Raw genomic sequence first — 15,266 nt, 5'->3', positions numbered from 1 at the left:
AAATAAAATAAAATACAAAAGTAGCCTGGCATGGTAAGGCATGCCTGTAATCCCAGCTACTTGGGAGGCTGAGGCTGGAGAATTACTTGAGCCCGGGAGGTGGAGGTTGCAGTGAGCTGAGATCGCACCATTGCACTCTAGTCTGGGCTACAGAGTGAAACTTCATCTCAAAAAAGAAAAAAAAAAAATCAAGTAGATAAGATGGTTAGGGAAGGCTGTTGTAGGAAGGTACTGGAAGACTGGAAGTTGAATATTCCTGGGGAGGGAACAGCTTCTGAAAGTAAAACAAACGTAGTGATTCAGGGACTGGAAAAGAATCAGCTAAGAGGAGTGGCATAGGTCTTTATATTTTTAAATACGTGCTTTATTTTGCAATACTTTTTTGTGTGTTTTTTTTGAGACAGGGTCCCCCTCTGTCACCCAGGCTGGAGTGCAGTGGTGTGATCATGGCTCACTGCAGCCTCAACCTCCTGGGCCCAAACCATCCTCCTACCTCAGCCTCCCGAGTAGCTGGGACCACAGGCACACACCACCACACGGGGTGCCTTATTTTATAGAGACAGGATCTCAGAATGTTGTCCAGGCTGGTCTCAAACTCCTGGGTTCAAGAGATCCTCCTGCTTTGGCGTCCCAAAGTGCCAGGGGATTACAGTCATGGGCCACCATGCTCACCTGGAATACTTTTATACTTACAGAAAAGTTACAAAGATAAAGTTACAAAGATAATGGAGAGAGTTCTCCTCTACTCCTGACTCAAGTTCCTCTAATGTTGCCATCTTACGTCATCATGTAATGTACATGGTACATGAGTCACAACTAAGAAACTGGCAGGACTATTAGGTAAACTGCAGGCTTTACTTGGATTTTACCAGTTTTTACACTAATGTCCTTTGTTTGTGGTCCTGGATCCAATCTGGACTACCATGTTAGATTTAGTCACTCTCTCTCCTTAGTCTCCTCTTTCCTGTGGCCCTCTCTGTCTTTCCTTGTTTTTCACAACCTTGAGAGTTGGGGGGAGTACTAAGTTATTTTGTAAAATGAAGGTCTTTTTTTTTTTTTTTTTTTTTGAGACAGGATCTCCCTCTGTCACGTAGGCTGGAGTGCAGTGGCGCTGTCTCAGCGCACTGCAACCTCCACCTCCCGGGTTCAAGCAATTCTCCTGCCTCAGCCCCCTGAGTAGCTGGGATTACAGGTGCCCGCCACCATGCCCCACTCATTTTTGTATTTTTAGTAAAGATGGGGCTTCACTATGTTGGCCAGACTGGAGGTCTATTTCAATGAATACTATGAACTCATTTAATCCACATTTTAAAAAATCATTTATTTTAATAGAGAAGAGGTCTCTCTGTGTTGGCCAGGTTGGTCTTAAACTGCTAGTCTCAAGCAATCTTCCCACCTGGGCCTTCCAAAGTGCTAGGATTACAGGGTATTTTTAAATTTTTATTTATTTATTTATTTATTTATTTATTTATTTATTTGAGACAGTCTTGTTCTGTCGCCCAGGCTGGAGTGCAGTGGTGCAATCTGTGCTCACTGCAACCTCCACCTACCGGGTTCAAGCGATTCTCCTGCCTCAGGTTCCCGAGTAACTGCGATTACAGGCATGCGCCACCATGTCCAGCTAATTTTTGTATTTTCACTAGAGATGGGGTTTCCCCATGTTGGCCAGGCTGGTCTCGAACTCCTGGCCTCACGTGATCCTCCTGCCTTGAGTGCTGGGATTACAGGGGTAGGCCACCGTGCCTGGCCCGCAACATTGCATTTTAAGGAGAAGTCCCAGGCACCAGGATCGCCCTATGCTGGACGATGTTAGTCGTCCAGTGACTGGCCGGAATAGGATTTTTGCCAAGAGATCTGGCTTGCTTTTCTTTCCTAGAGACTGATGAGAACCCGGATCTTCAGATTTCAAGTCAGGGTCTATCCATTCGGTCACTTTAAATCCCAGAGGCTGAGGGCGCTTACTGCTCAAGTCTAGCGTCATGGGATTGTTCTAGTTTGTTCTTTTGTTGCTTCTCCTATTACTAAGATCAGGATCTGACGCCATTTGGAAACCAGGGTCTGACCTCTTCGTTTACCGCGTACCTCGCCCTTTAAGGTTTTTCTGGTCCGCCGCTTGTGCTCCCGTGGCGCTAGGAGACTGGAGGCGGGACCTTGTGTCGCTAAGGAAATGCCGTTCACGCAGCTTCCAAAATTGACAGGCTAGTTCTGAAAATCGACCAATCAACTTCTGTAAGGGGAAGCGAGACTTCCGATTTGTCGGGAAACCCAGCCGCTATGGGTTAGGGTCCCACCCACTTCTTGTTGAGCTAAGCGACTCACTATTCTCGGCTCTGATTGGCCAGAGAGCTCGCGTCGCTTTTGAATCCCCCACCCAGCGTACTCCGCCCGCCTCGCCTTCTCCCTCTGGTTGGCGAGCGCATTTCTGCGCCTTCTTCAGGCATTTTTGCTGAGACTTTTGTCTGCGCTTGTTCGGGGAGATTCTGGCAGCGTCCGGGAGACTTGGCCCAGTCCTGGAGATGCGGAGCGGAGCTTGGAGGGAGAGAGGGAACTGGGTTGTTGAGGGGAGAATCCGTCTCGGCATCTCCTTGGTCCACTGGGGAGCCCCATTGCCCCATCCACCGCTTAGAACCAGACCCTTCCTTTCACTCTCCACTCCCTATCCCTACTGGCTTTAGACCTTCAACGTTCCAAGATTCGACCTTCGGGGTCTCCCCATTCCCTTCGGGCTCACAGATTTCCTTAAATCCCCCTCCTCCCCGAATCCCCTTCAGTCCCTGGAGATCCTAGGGCCCCTGCTCTTTCCCATTCATTCCATCCCATCTACTTGGGGACCCTGCCAAGGGCAAGGTGGGCGCCTCTCAATGCCTCTCCTACCCTCATGTTCTCTCCTCTTTTAGGTCCAGGAGGTCATCTTTGCCTCCCTTCCCTAAAATCTCCCCACATTTAGAGGACCTCGCCCAGCTTCTCCCCTCTCAACCCTGTGGAGGTGTCAAGGTTATTATTACCTTTATTGTTGTTGTCGGGGCGTCAAGGTTCGGGGGTCACCTTTGTTGGTTTTTTTTGTTTTTTTGAGACTGAGTCTCGCTCTGTCGCCCAGGCTGGAGTGCAGTGGCGGGATCTCGGCTCACTGCAATCTCCGTGTCACCAGCGTCCGTGTGAAGAGTCCATCAACAGGCTTTGTGTGAGCAACAAGGCTGTTTATTTCACCTGGGTGCAGGCGGGCTGAGTCCGAAAAAGGAGTCAGCAAAGAGTAATGGGATTATCATTAGTTCTTACAGGTTTTGGGATAGGCGGTGGAGTTAGGAGCAATGTTTTGTGGGTAGCGGGTGGATCTCACAAAGTACATACTCAAGGGTGGGGAGATTACAAAGAACCTTCTTAAGGGTGGGGGAGATGGCAAAGTACATTGATCAGTTAGGGTGGGGCAGAAACAAATCACAGCAGTGGAATGTCATCAGTTAAGTCTATTTTCACTTCTTTTGTGGATCGTCAGTTACTTCAGGCCATCTAGATGTATACGTGCAGGTCACAGGGGCTATGATGGCTTAGCTTGGGCTCAGAGGCCTGACACTCCACCTCCCAAGTTCAAACGATACTCCTGCCTCAGCCTCCTGAGTAGCTGGGATTACAGGTGCCTGCCACCAGGACCCGCTAATGTTTGTATTTTTAGTAGAGACGAGGTTTCACCATGTTGGCCAGGCTGATCTCAAACTCCTGACCTCAAGTGGTCCACCCACCTCAGCCTCCCAAAGTGCGGGGATTACAAGCGTGAACCACCACACCCGGCCTAAGCCCTAATTCTTCATTGCCACAATGAGAGGAAGTACAGGAAGTGTTGAGATCATGGGCGTGGAGTCCAACTGACATGCTTGACTGATGTCACATACTGGCTCTGCCCCTGAAAAGCTGAGTCACCTTGGGTAATTTGCTTAGCCTCTCTGAGCTTCAGTTTCACTCGGGAGCTGAGCAAGAACACTTGTCTCAGAGTTGCTATGACATTCAAATATGATGGTGTATGTAAAAGGCTCAGCGTGGAGCTTGTTCTCATTAAGCCCCATGGCATGTGGGCATCTATGCTATTTCTTTTTTTTTTTTTTGTAGAAAAAAGTTTATTTGCTCATTTTGGTTTGAACCTTGAAATACAATTCCTCACTGATGATGCTAGTATAAAATGGTGGTTATGAATCCATGCTAGCCCAACGAAAACTAATTTAACATTATTGGTAAAATGAGTCATTTTGAATCTCTATTAAAATTTGAACTAACACATAAGCAAATCTATGCTAAAACTGGAACTGCTGGGCTGGGTGCGGTGGCTCACGCCTGTAAACTTTGGGAGGCCGAGGTGGGTGGATCACGAGGTCAGGAGTTTGAGACCAGCTTCACCAACATGTTGAAACCCTGTCTCTACTAAAAATACAAAAACTAGCCAGGTGTGGTGGTGCACGTGTCTGTAATCCCAGCTACTGGGGAGGCTGAGGCAGGATAATCACTTGAACCCAGGAGGCGGAGGTTGCAGTGAGTCGAGATCATGCCTTGGCACTCCAGCCTGGGCAACAGAGCAAGACTCTGTCTCAAAACAAAACAAAACAAAAAACTGGAACTGTCTTCTCACACTATATATAATTTACTTTCCAGCTTCAGCCATCTGATGTTGAAATCTAAAGCACCCTCTTGAGTTAAATGTTCCTGACAAACCATGTAGATGGACAAACCAGATTGGTGGTCTTTATCTGCTGGTGATAGAAAAAGGCTGCAAGAGGCCAGGCGCGGTGGCTCACACCTGTAATCCCAGCACTTTGGGAGCTAAGGCAGGTGGATCACAAGGTCAGGAGATCGAGATCATCCTGGCTAACATGGTGAAACCCCATCTCTACGAAAAATGTAAAAAAGTTAGCTGGGTATAGTGGCAGGCGCCTGTAGTCCCAGCTGCTTGGGAGGCTGAGGCAGGAGAATGGCGTGAACCTGGGAGGCGGAGCTTGCAGTGAGCCGAGATTGTGCCGCTGCACTCCAGCCTGGGTGACAGAGCAAGACTTCGTCTCCAAAAAAAGAAAAAAAGAAAAAAGCTGCAGTTTAGTATTTAAACCCGCAGTTAGTGGTCAACTTTCTACTCAGGTAGAGTAACTAAGGAGAGCTATGAAATATGAAAAGAAAACTAGAGGCTAGGACAAAGAGGCAATGTCAGCCGAGCCAGTGCAAGCTGGTATGCACCCCTGTATTTCAGCCAAGGGCAGGCAATCCAAAATTACAGATTATTTCCTTAACTTGACCAAACAGTGTATTTTACCTCTGAAAATCTTGTCAAGGGTTGCATTTCATTGTACCTGGTAAAACACAAAGTCCTCTCATGAAAATATTATATTTTTCAGAAGAAATATTATATGTAATACATTGAAAATCATGGATTGCTTTTTCTTCATCTTTTTTTCCATGAATGTATAGGTGTTTGAGTCTCTTGTGTTTCTTATTTTACATAGCATAGGGACTGTTTGAAAACGATTTCATTATCTTCATCATTGTCATTCATTTCAGCCACTTCAGATTTTTGTCTCTCCAAAAATGCTGGTGTACAAACTGGTGTGAGACCCTGGATATCCACAGTCTTCTCAGGAGTGTCAAGAGTGCCTAAAACCTTTTTCTTCTTATGTAAACCCTGGCCTTTTGTAGATGTCTGACAATTGGTTTTTGAAAGACTTTCTGTTTTCTGGAAAATCAAAGAAGGAAAATCATAATTCATTTTTTAGCTAATTCTTTTTCTTTTTTTTTTTTTTGAGATTGAATCTTGCTCTGTCGCCCAGGCTGGAGTACAGTGGCCCAATCTTGGCTCACTGCAACCTCTGCCTCCCAGGTTCAAGCAATTATCCTGCCTCAGTCTTCCAAGTAGCTGGGATTACAGGTGCCTTCCACCATGCCTGGCTAATTTTTGTATTTTTAGTAGAGACAGTGTTTCACCATGTTGGCCATGCTGGTCTCGAACTCCTGACTGTTGGGGTGATCAGACCCAACACCAGGCCGTGGGGGCTATGAAGTCCAGTGGAGTCAAAGGAATGAGAAAAGACAAGTTAAGAGTGCATAAGGTGGGTCCAGGGGGCCAACGCTAGTGTGGAGGCTGCAAAGGCCCCGAGCTCTGGAAGTGTGCACTATTTATTGGTGATCAAACGAAGCAGGTGGTGAGGATGTAGGGATTGAAAGAAAGCGGTGCATCAAGCACATGATTTACAGCTGTGATGGTTTAACATTTTCTTTGAAGCATATGGAACATGTTCTGCTACTTAAGATAATGGGAAACATGTTCTTCTAGCTTAAGATACAATCGATCTATGAGCCCAGGAATGCTAGAAGCAAGGAACCAGCAAGTCTAGACACATTCCAGAGGCCAGGAGGGGTTTCATGCCCTGAGCCCTGGATTCCATCCTAGCCACGAGGGGCTTTATGCCCTGGGCTTAGATTATGGTGCAGCAGGATAGCCTTCCACCCTTAGCACAGAGCTTGCTGTTCCAAAGGCCACGAGTGGTTTTAGACCCTGGACTCTGGACATGTTCCAAGACTCTTTTTATATCAGACTAGCAAGCCCTGCCTCAATTTTTTTCCCAACACTCAGCTTTTCCCCAACATGCCCCCCTTTTCTTTTTTGTAAAACCGCCGCAGCTATCATTGCTTGTTCTCGATGGCGGCTTTCTCTCCAGAGGCGGCTTCTGCATCTGTAGAGTAAAGGAGACAGCACAAGCACATAATTATTAGAACAGAATTTGCAAGTGTAGAACTTTCAATGGCCTTAATCCATTTGAGAGGATCGATTGCAGACAACCCATTGGCTGTCTTGTTCAAAATATCAGTTCCAAGGAGCAGGGCTAAGTCAGCCTGAGGGGCTTCAAAAACCTGTTCTTTTAGTTTTATGGTATTGAGGGTAAGATTTTCCTCTCTACCCTCTAGATGGCATTTAACCTTTTCCCATGGATGTTCTGTCTCATTGTAACTATGAGGAGTAATACAAAAGTCAGATGTATTCCAGTCACATTGCATTTGAATTCTACTTTTTTTTTCTTTTCTTTCTGCCGAATCTTCCTCTGTTCCCCGGGCGTGGGGCGGGGCCAGATATCCACGCTACTCAAGCCCCGCCTCCCGGGTTCCCGCCATTCTCCTGCCTCAGCCTCCGGAGTAGCTGGGACTACAGGCGTCTGCCACCTCACCCAGCTAGTTTTTTGCATTTTTTTAGTAGAGACGGGGTTTCACCGTGTTAGCTAGGATGGTCTCGATCTCCTGACCTCGTGATCCACCCGTCTCGGCCTCCCAAAGTGCTGGGATTACAGGCTTGAGCCACCGTGCCCGGCTGAATTCTACTTTCTAAACTCATAATACGATCTGCCATCCAAGTCACTGTCTGATGGAGATCATTAATTTGGTTAACTATTTTTTGATCTATTTGAGCTTGGGAGTTCCATAATTTTGTGGAATTCTTTTGCCACTTATTGACAAATAAGCAGTTTGCACAGATGAATGTAAAGCCACACTAGCTACTGCAGCAGTAGTAGTAACAGCAATGAGGCCAGTTATAGCAAATATAAGAGCAACTATAAATCTTTGGGATAAGAGTTTTTTAAGGATCTTAGTTACAATATGAATGGAGGATGATGCCTCCCATGTTCTATTTAGAGATAGAGGGATCCAAACTCCTTCTCTGGCTTTAATTATCAGGATAGTCTGATTTTTATTAAAAGTTGGTAACATTTCCTATTGCTAGCATAAAAGGTGGCTGAACACAACTCTGATTCCAAAGGGTCCTATTGGAAAGAAAAGAGAGAGCATATTTATTTTTACCTCCCTCCCCCTATACCTTTTATATTTACCCTCCCAACTTTTGATTGAACTTTGAGCCATAGCTAATTTCCATAATTTAGAATGTTCCTGTCCTATGGCAGGAGATACCATTTTTGGACTAGGGGCAACAATGCCAGCAGGACTCCACATGATAGGGGCATTAGCTTCTGTCCGAACATACTTTGTATGATTCCTTTGCCAGCAGTTCTACTGGTTTACTACATTTGTTCTACAGGAAGGCTTTCCAGTGCAATTTTCCTTAAAGATCCCCTTCGGGGACTAATCAATGATGATTCCACAGGAGTTATTTTGTAGTACCTCAGTCTTACTATACAATCTTCCCAAGTTCGAGCATCCACACCTTCAAATGTAACTTTGTTTTGCTCCCATTCGAGCTTATTCGGATGGAACTTCAGAGTTTTAGGACTGGAATAATTATATTTTAAACTATGCCCCCAAATCACATGCAAAGCAGCCTGCGATTTATATTTTCCGGGGACTACTGCCAACCAGGCCTGTGTGTCAATCTGTAAGCGTCCAACAACAGGTCCCAGGCATATGGGGGATATTTATATCTTATAGATATATTCATTTTTTTCATCCCTTCCTCATTAGGATGCATTGGCCCTTATTCAAAATGGAGTCACTCTGGTTTGAATGCTTCTTACATATTTCCCCTTTCCCATTTACAGGAGGATCCTTAATCCTAAGGGTTGCAGAAGGATGAAGGTCCATCTTCCGCAACTTCTTCATGCTGAATAGGGGCGACGATATTCCTGCCTAACTATTAAGGTGCCTTGTATTCAGGTAGAGAGGAGCTCAGTCAGAAAGCATTGGTCCGTTAAGCATCTGTTGTACCTCTGAATCCCAGCAAAAGGTAAAACCCTGGTGCTCCAGCAGTTTCTCAGCTTCCTGTGTGGTTTTCTTGATCTGTCCCCATGTTATGGGGGTTGATGTCAGCCTGACTCTGGTTGGTCCTCGTTCCATCTTCTCATTCAGATTTAAACTGGCTCATGGCTTGTACTGGGGGAACCAGGTCCTTGGTTGGGATCCATTGGTCCCGCCAGTCTCCCATTCCATGGTCGTACACATCTTGAGGGCATCCACACATTTGTTTATCTCCTGCAAAAAACACAAGCATACCCTCAAACCCATGTTAGTAAATCTAGCGAAACAGAAGCAAAAACTTTTGTGGCTGTAGCTGGGAGGTATGCCATTGCTGAAGCATTTGTTCTATAAGCTGTAACTCAGCTTCTGCCTCTTTGATTAATTACCATGGGGTAAAGCTTTCCACTGATAATGAGAAACAGGCCCCTTCTAACAGAAGGCATAGAAAAATCAAATCGAGGCTTATCCTTCTTGTGCAACAGTATAGCAAAAAAGCAATCCTCAAGCCTTCAATTTGCACTGTACAGGTGGGTCCACTAGAGGCTGTGGCTCACACAGGTACCTGATTGTCACCTGGAGAGACACAAGCAAATCCTCTTCCCCATATAATTATCTTTCCTTTTCCCCAGCTCTTTGTATGTGCATCCCTCCACCATATATCTTGCCCAGCCTTTTTATTTTCCTTTTCTACATTCCTTTTTTGTGTATTCAGATTGCCCATAATTAAAGCCAGAGCCTGAGAAACGGGGCCTTCCTACTTTCAATCCAGCCATAGCCTGAGCTGAAAGAGTAGCCCTATGCAAGTTACCTCCAATACCATCGCAAGCCCCAATATAGTCAGCCGAATGAGCCTTCGTCTCATAGGTCTGATAGCGGTTTGACATTCTGCATCAGCATTATCATATGCAGGAAGCTGTGTTACCACATCCTGAGGTGTTTTATCAGTTATGTCTTTATACACAGCCTCTTGGAGCCAAGCAATAAAAACAATATATGGTTCTTTAGGTCCTTGTTGGACAGATCTGAAAGAAGGATGTTTTTCCCCTGTAACATTTATACTTTCCCATGCCCGTAAGCGCACAGAGCGCAGTTGAACAATGGCAACTGTGGGGAAAAGAGAGGTCAGCCTGTTACTGTGTTTATATAGAAAGAAGTAAATTTAAGAGACTCCATTTGGCTCTGTATTTGAGATGCTGTTAATCTGTGACTCTACCCCCAATCCTGTCCTTGCTAGAGACATCGCTGTGGTAATTAAGGTTGAAAAGATTTTGGGCTGTAAGGAATGTGCTTTGTTAGGCAAATGCTTAAAGCCTGCTTGTGGTTGAAGGTCAGTACCATTCTCTTAAATCTCAGTAAAAGAAAAACATCTGTCTCCTGCCCGTCCCTGGGTAAATGGAACATCTCCGTGTATCTGTATGTCTTACTGCTGATTTACTCCCTTATCTTTTGAGCAATAAATACTGAGGGAACTCAGGGACTGGTGCCGGTGTGGGTCCTCTGTAAGCACAGCACCGGTCCCCTAGGCCCCGCTTTTCTTTCTCTATACTTTGTCTCTGTGTATTATTCTTTTTCTCAAGTGTCTCGTTCCACCTAACGAGAAGCACCCACAGGTGTGGAGGGGCAGGCCACCCCTTCAGGCAACATCCTCCATTACTGCTTGATTTTCTAATCTGCCCCAATTAGGGCCAACTCCCATTAACTGTTCAAAGGAAACAGGCACAGGTGGCTGCGTTTGTGTGTTTTCCATTGCCTGAGTTTGAGCTTCATCGGCCCACCAGGTTTTAAACTGTAAATACTGAGATGGAGTGAGAACAGATTTTGTTGAAGTATCCCAATTATATGGTATTAACCTATTATCAAGAGCCACATTTTGTAACAAAGTTTGCACAAAAGGAGAGTTCTGCCCATATTGACTAATGGCTTACTTAAATTCCTTCAGTAACCTAAAAGGAAAAGTGACCCAATTAGTTATAGTCTGTCCTCCTTGCTGTATTATAGTAACTGGAAATTGCCATGCTTCAAGGTCTCCCTCAGCTCTAGCTTTTTTTCTTTTTTTTTTTTTGACAGAGTCTCGCTCTGTCACCCAGGCTGGAGTGCAGTGGCACAATCCTGGCTCACTGCAACCTCCACCTCCCAGGTTCAAGCAATTCTTCTGCCTCAGCCTCCCAAGTAGCTGGACTACAGGCGCACACCACCATGCCCGGCTAATTTTTTTGTATTTTTAGTAGAGACGGGGTTTCACCATGTTAGCCAGGATGGTCTCGATCTCCTGATCTCGTGATCTGCCTGCCTTGGCTTCCCAAAGTGCTGTGATTACAGGCGTGAGCCACCGCACCCTGCTTGCTCTAGTTTTGAATAGAATTTTGTATTCTATTCAAATTGCTCCAGGTTTTAACATTGCAGGTACAGGAGCAGTAAGTTTTACAGCTAATTCACTTTCTCACCCATTAAGGGGAAAGGGAGGAGGTGGCCATTCACTTAATTCAGCAGGTGGAGCTGACAGGCTAATAAAATATACCTTTTTCAGTTTCACCTTCTTTAACCTCTTCTCGTTTTTGCTCCTTGCATTCAGAATCTGAAGTTAGTTTTTTTACACTCGTTCTCCTTTTCCTCATCTGAATCTGCCTCATCATCTGTTTGAAATGGCTCAAGAGCTGCCTTTATTAGCGCCCACATTGACCAAACGGAAACTGGAATTTTTGCTCCCTCTTTATACGCCTTTTTAAAATCTCTGTGAATTCTCTCCCATTCATCCAACTCCATAGTCCCTTGTTCTGGAAACCATGGGCAAAACTGCTTTACTGTACTAAAGAGTGATAACAAATTTTGAGTACTAACTTTCACTGCCCCTCTTTGTAATAAATGCTTTAAGAAATTCAAATAAGTAGAATACTTGCTTTCACTTTGTCCGATTGTTACCCTGGTTCTCCTGAGTGCTCAGCTTTCCCACCGAGCTTCTTTCAGTCGTCCTTGGTGTCCTCTGATGATACCTCCTCCACTTTCACATGCTCTAGCGTTCCTTCACTGGGGTTTTCGTTGCCCCACGTTGGGTGCCAGGAATGTTGGGGTGATCAGACCCAGCACCAGGCCATGGGGGCTACAAAGTCCGGAAGAGTCAAAGGAATGAGAAAAGACAAGTTAAGAGTGCATAAGGTGGGTCCAGGGAGCCAGTGCTAGTATGGAGGCTGCAAAGGCCCCAAGCTCTGGAAGTGTGCACTGTTTATTGATGATCAAACAAAGAAGCAGGTGGTAAGGATGTGGGGGTTGAAAGAAAGCAGTGCATCAAGCACATGATTTACAGCTGTGATGGTTTAACATTTTCTTTGAAGCATATGGAACATGTTCTGTTACTTAAGATAATGGGAAACATGTTCTTCTAGTTTAAGATACAATCGATCCATGGGCCTAGGAATGCTAGAAGCAAGGAGCCAGCGAGTCTAGACACATTCCAGAGGCCACGAGGGGTTTCATGCCCTGAGCCCTGGATTCCATCCAAGCCATGAGGGGCTTTATGCCCTGGGCTTAGATTATGGTGCAGCAGGGCAGCCTTCCACCCTTTAGCTCAGAGCTTGGTGTTCCAAAGGTCACGAGGGGTTTTAGACCCTGGATCCCGGACATGTTCCAAGACTCTTTTACATTATGTCAGACATGCAAGCCCTGCCTCAGCCTTTTTCCCAACACTCAGCTTTTCCCCAACACCTGACCTCAGGTGATTCACCTGCCTCAACCTCCCAAAATGCTGGGATTACAGGTGTGAGCCACCGTGCCCAGCCAGCTAATTTCTTCCTGAGTAATTTTTCTTTCTTTTTAAATCACTCCGTCTGTAGCTTTTGTGTTAGTGTCCAATTCTGATTATACCATTTCGCTGATGGATTTGATGGCTGCTTAAATGGAATATTCCAGTCTTTAAAGAGTTCTTTATGTACTTTTTCAGGTGACATAAAATGACACTCCACGAGTCTTTCACCAAACAGGTAGTTGTTCATTGTTTCAGCAACTATCTTGGCAACATCCTCAGACTCAAACTCCACAAATGCACATAGCCTTTGCTGTTTCCAGTCGTTTTACTTCTGGACAGCCTGAACTGCGTCACAGTGCCAAACTGGGAGAAGTATGAACAGATCTGGGTTTCGTTAAGTAGGTTAGGTAGGTGGCACATGTAGACTACTCCAGGAGTAAGTTGTTCTTGTTTTTTTTTTGCTGGGTTATGCACTTGAAAACCTGCACCACCTCCTTTTGAAACTGGACGTCTTCCTGTGGGTTAAGCAACGAGATCCCAGCCGGGCCAGAGGAAGCTGCCATGCCAAAAGCGGCTGACACTAACTCCACACAGTACTTCCAGAAACGTCAGGCTCCCACCTCCCCTGAGGCAAAAAACGGGGATCTATGCTTTTAACATACATATGTATACACAGTCCAAGTGATGGAATATCAGGATCAGTGGCAGCTGGGAGGGTGGAGGAGGCAGCACCACCTGATATTTGGGAGGGAGAATGGCTGGGAGTTGCCAATATGTGGGGTGAGGGACAAGTCAGGGTTGTCTGTAAGATTTTGAGTTTGGGCAGTGGTAGCATGGTAAGCTAAGATCAAGGATACAAGGGGAAGAAGGGCTTTCAGGCTGAGAGCATTTAGGAGAGCATGGGAGGAAAATGCATGTGTTTTGGACATGTTGAGGTGCTTGCAGGATGTCCACATACAGATGTCTGGGAACAATAGATGTAGGCTGGGTGTGGTGGCTCACTCCTGTCATCCTAGTCTCCTGGATAGCTGAGGCAGGAGGCCTGCTTGAGGCCAGGAATTTGGGATCAGCATAGGCAACAAAGCAAGACCCCATATCTACCAAAAAAATTTAAGGTCGGGCACAGTGGCTCATACCTGTAGTCCCAGCACTTTGGGAGTCTGAGGTGGATGGATCACGAGGTCAGCAGTTTGAGACCACCCTGGCCAACATGGTGAAACCCTGTCTCTACTAAGAAAAAATACAAAAATTAGTCAGGCGTGGTGGTGTGGTGGTGCATGCCTGCAATCCCAGCTACTCAGGAGGCTGAGGCAGGAGAATCTCTTGAACCTGGGAGGCGGAGGTTGCAGTGAGCTGAGATTATGCCAGTACACTCCAGCCTGGAAAACAGAGTGAGATTCCGTCTCAAAAAAAAAAAAAAAAAAAAAAATTCAAGACAAAATAAATGTGGTGCTCTCTAGAGCTGGAGGCTGTTGATAAAAGTGTGGGAATTGGCCGGGCGCGGTGACTCAAGCCTGTAATCCCAGCACTTTGGGAGGCCGAGACGGGTGGATCACGAGGTCAGGAGATCGAGACCATCCTGGCTAACACAGTGAAACCTCGTCTCTACTAAAAAAATGCAAAAAACTAGCCGGGCGTGGTGGCGGGCGCCTGTAGTCCCAGCTACTTTGGAGGCTGAGGCAGGAGAATGGCGTGAACCCGGGAGGCGGCGCTTGCAGTGAGCTGAGATCGGGCTACTGCACTCCAGCCTGGGCGACAGAGCGAGACTCTGTCTCAACAACAACAAAAAAAAAGTGTGGGAATTACCACTTGGGAGAGTTCATCTCTGCCTGTTCCAAAATCCATTGTGAGCATTGCCAGTGCTTTCATGAAGAGGTCTCATGAGAGTGGGGCAGGAGTGGTGCCATCTTCATATTACAGGCTGTCTTAGTTCATTTGTGTGGCTATAATGGAATACCACAAACTGGGTAATATTTAAATAATAAAAAAAAGTATTTCTCATGATTCTGGAGGCTGTGAAGTCTGAGATCAAGGCACCAGCAGGTTCAGTATCTGGTGAGGGCCTGATCTCTGCTTCCAAGGTGTGCCTCTGTTATGGAAGGTGGGAGGGCAATAAAGGGCCAACACTGCGTGAAGCCTCTTTTATAGTCTTTAATCCCATTCATGAGGGAGGAGTCCTCCTGACAAAATCACCTCTTAAAGGCCCTGTCTCTTCATATTATTGCATTGGAGATTAAGTTGCAACATGAATTTTGGAGGGACACAAGCATTCAAACCATGGCAGAAACTCTGCAAGCCATTTTGCTGCTAAAACTTGAGGGTGGGGGTATGACTCATTTAATAAAGATGACCTTTTTTGTATAAATGTTACCAAAGTCCTCCTCATTAGCAGGTGTTGAATAGGACATTTTCTTTCTTTCTTTTTCTTTCTTTCCTTCTTTCTTTCTTTCTTTCTTTCTTTCTTTCTTTCTTTCTTTCTTTCTTTTTCTTTCTCTCTCTTTCTCTCTCTCTCTTTCTCTCTCTCTCTTTCTTTTTTTCTTTTTTTTTTTTTCTTTTGAGATGGAGTCTCACTCTGTTGCCCAGGCTGGCGTGCAGTGGTGTGATCTTGGCTCACTGCAACACCCACCTCCCAGGTTCAAGCAATTCTCCTGCCTCAGCCTCCCAAGTAGCTGGGATTACAGGCACCCACCACCACACCCAGCTAATTTTTGTAATTTTATTACAGAGGGGGTTTTGCCATGTAGCCAGGCTGGTCTCAAACTCCTGACCTCAAGCGATCTATCCACCTTCGCCTCCCAAAGTCCTGGGATTACAGGTGTGT

General features: G+C 45.8%; 1 protein-coding gene and 1 pseudogene across 1 annotated transcript in view; both read right to left on the bottom strand.

Moving 5' to 3' along the window:
• CUNH19orf84 (chromosome unknown C19orf84 homolog) overlaps positions 1–2,302 on the bottom strand; it is a 6,795-nt gene extending 4,493 nt beyond the window's left edge. The window contains exon 1 of the mRNA XM_017876448.1: positions 2,083–2,302. The gene's annotated coding sequence lies outside the window, so the exon portion shown is untranslated. The remainder of the gene's footprint in view (positions 1–2,082) is intronic.
• Positions 2,303–5,398: 3,096 nt separating this feature from the next.
• LOC108532423 (MKI67 FHA domain-interacting nucleolar phosphoprotein pseudogene) lies at positions 5,399–13,008 on the bottom strand (annotated as a pseudogene).
• Positions 13,009–15,266: the final 2,258 nt, after the last annotated feature.

This window comes from Rhinopithecus bieti, unplaced genomic scaffold (assembly GCF_001698545.2).
Source record: "Rhinopithecus bieti isolate Rb0 unplaced genomic scaffold, ASM169854v2 scaffold_10264, whole genome shotgun sequence".
NCBI lineage: Eukaryota > Metazoa > Chordata > Mammalia > Primates > Cercopithecidae > Rhinopithecus > Rhinopithecus bieti.
Note: the sequence above shows the minus strand (reverse complement) of the source record. Positions and strands in the feature narration are given on the sequence as shown.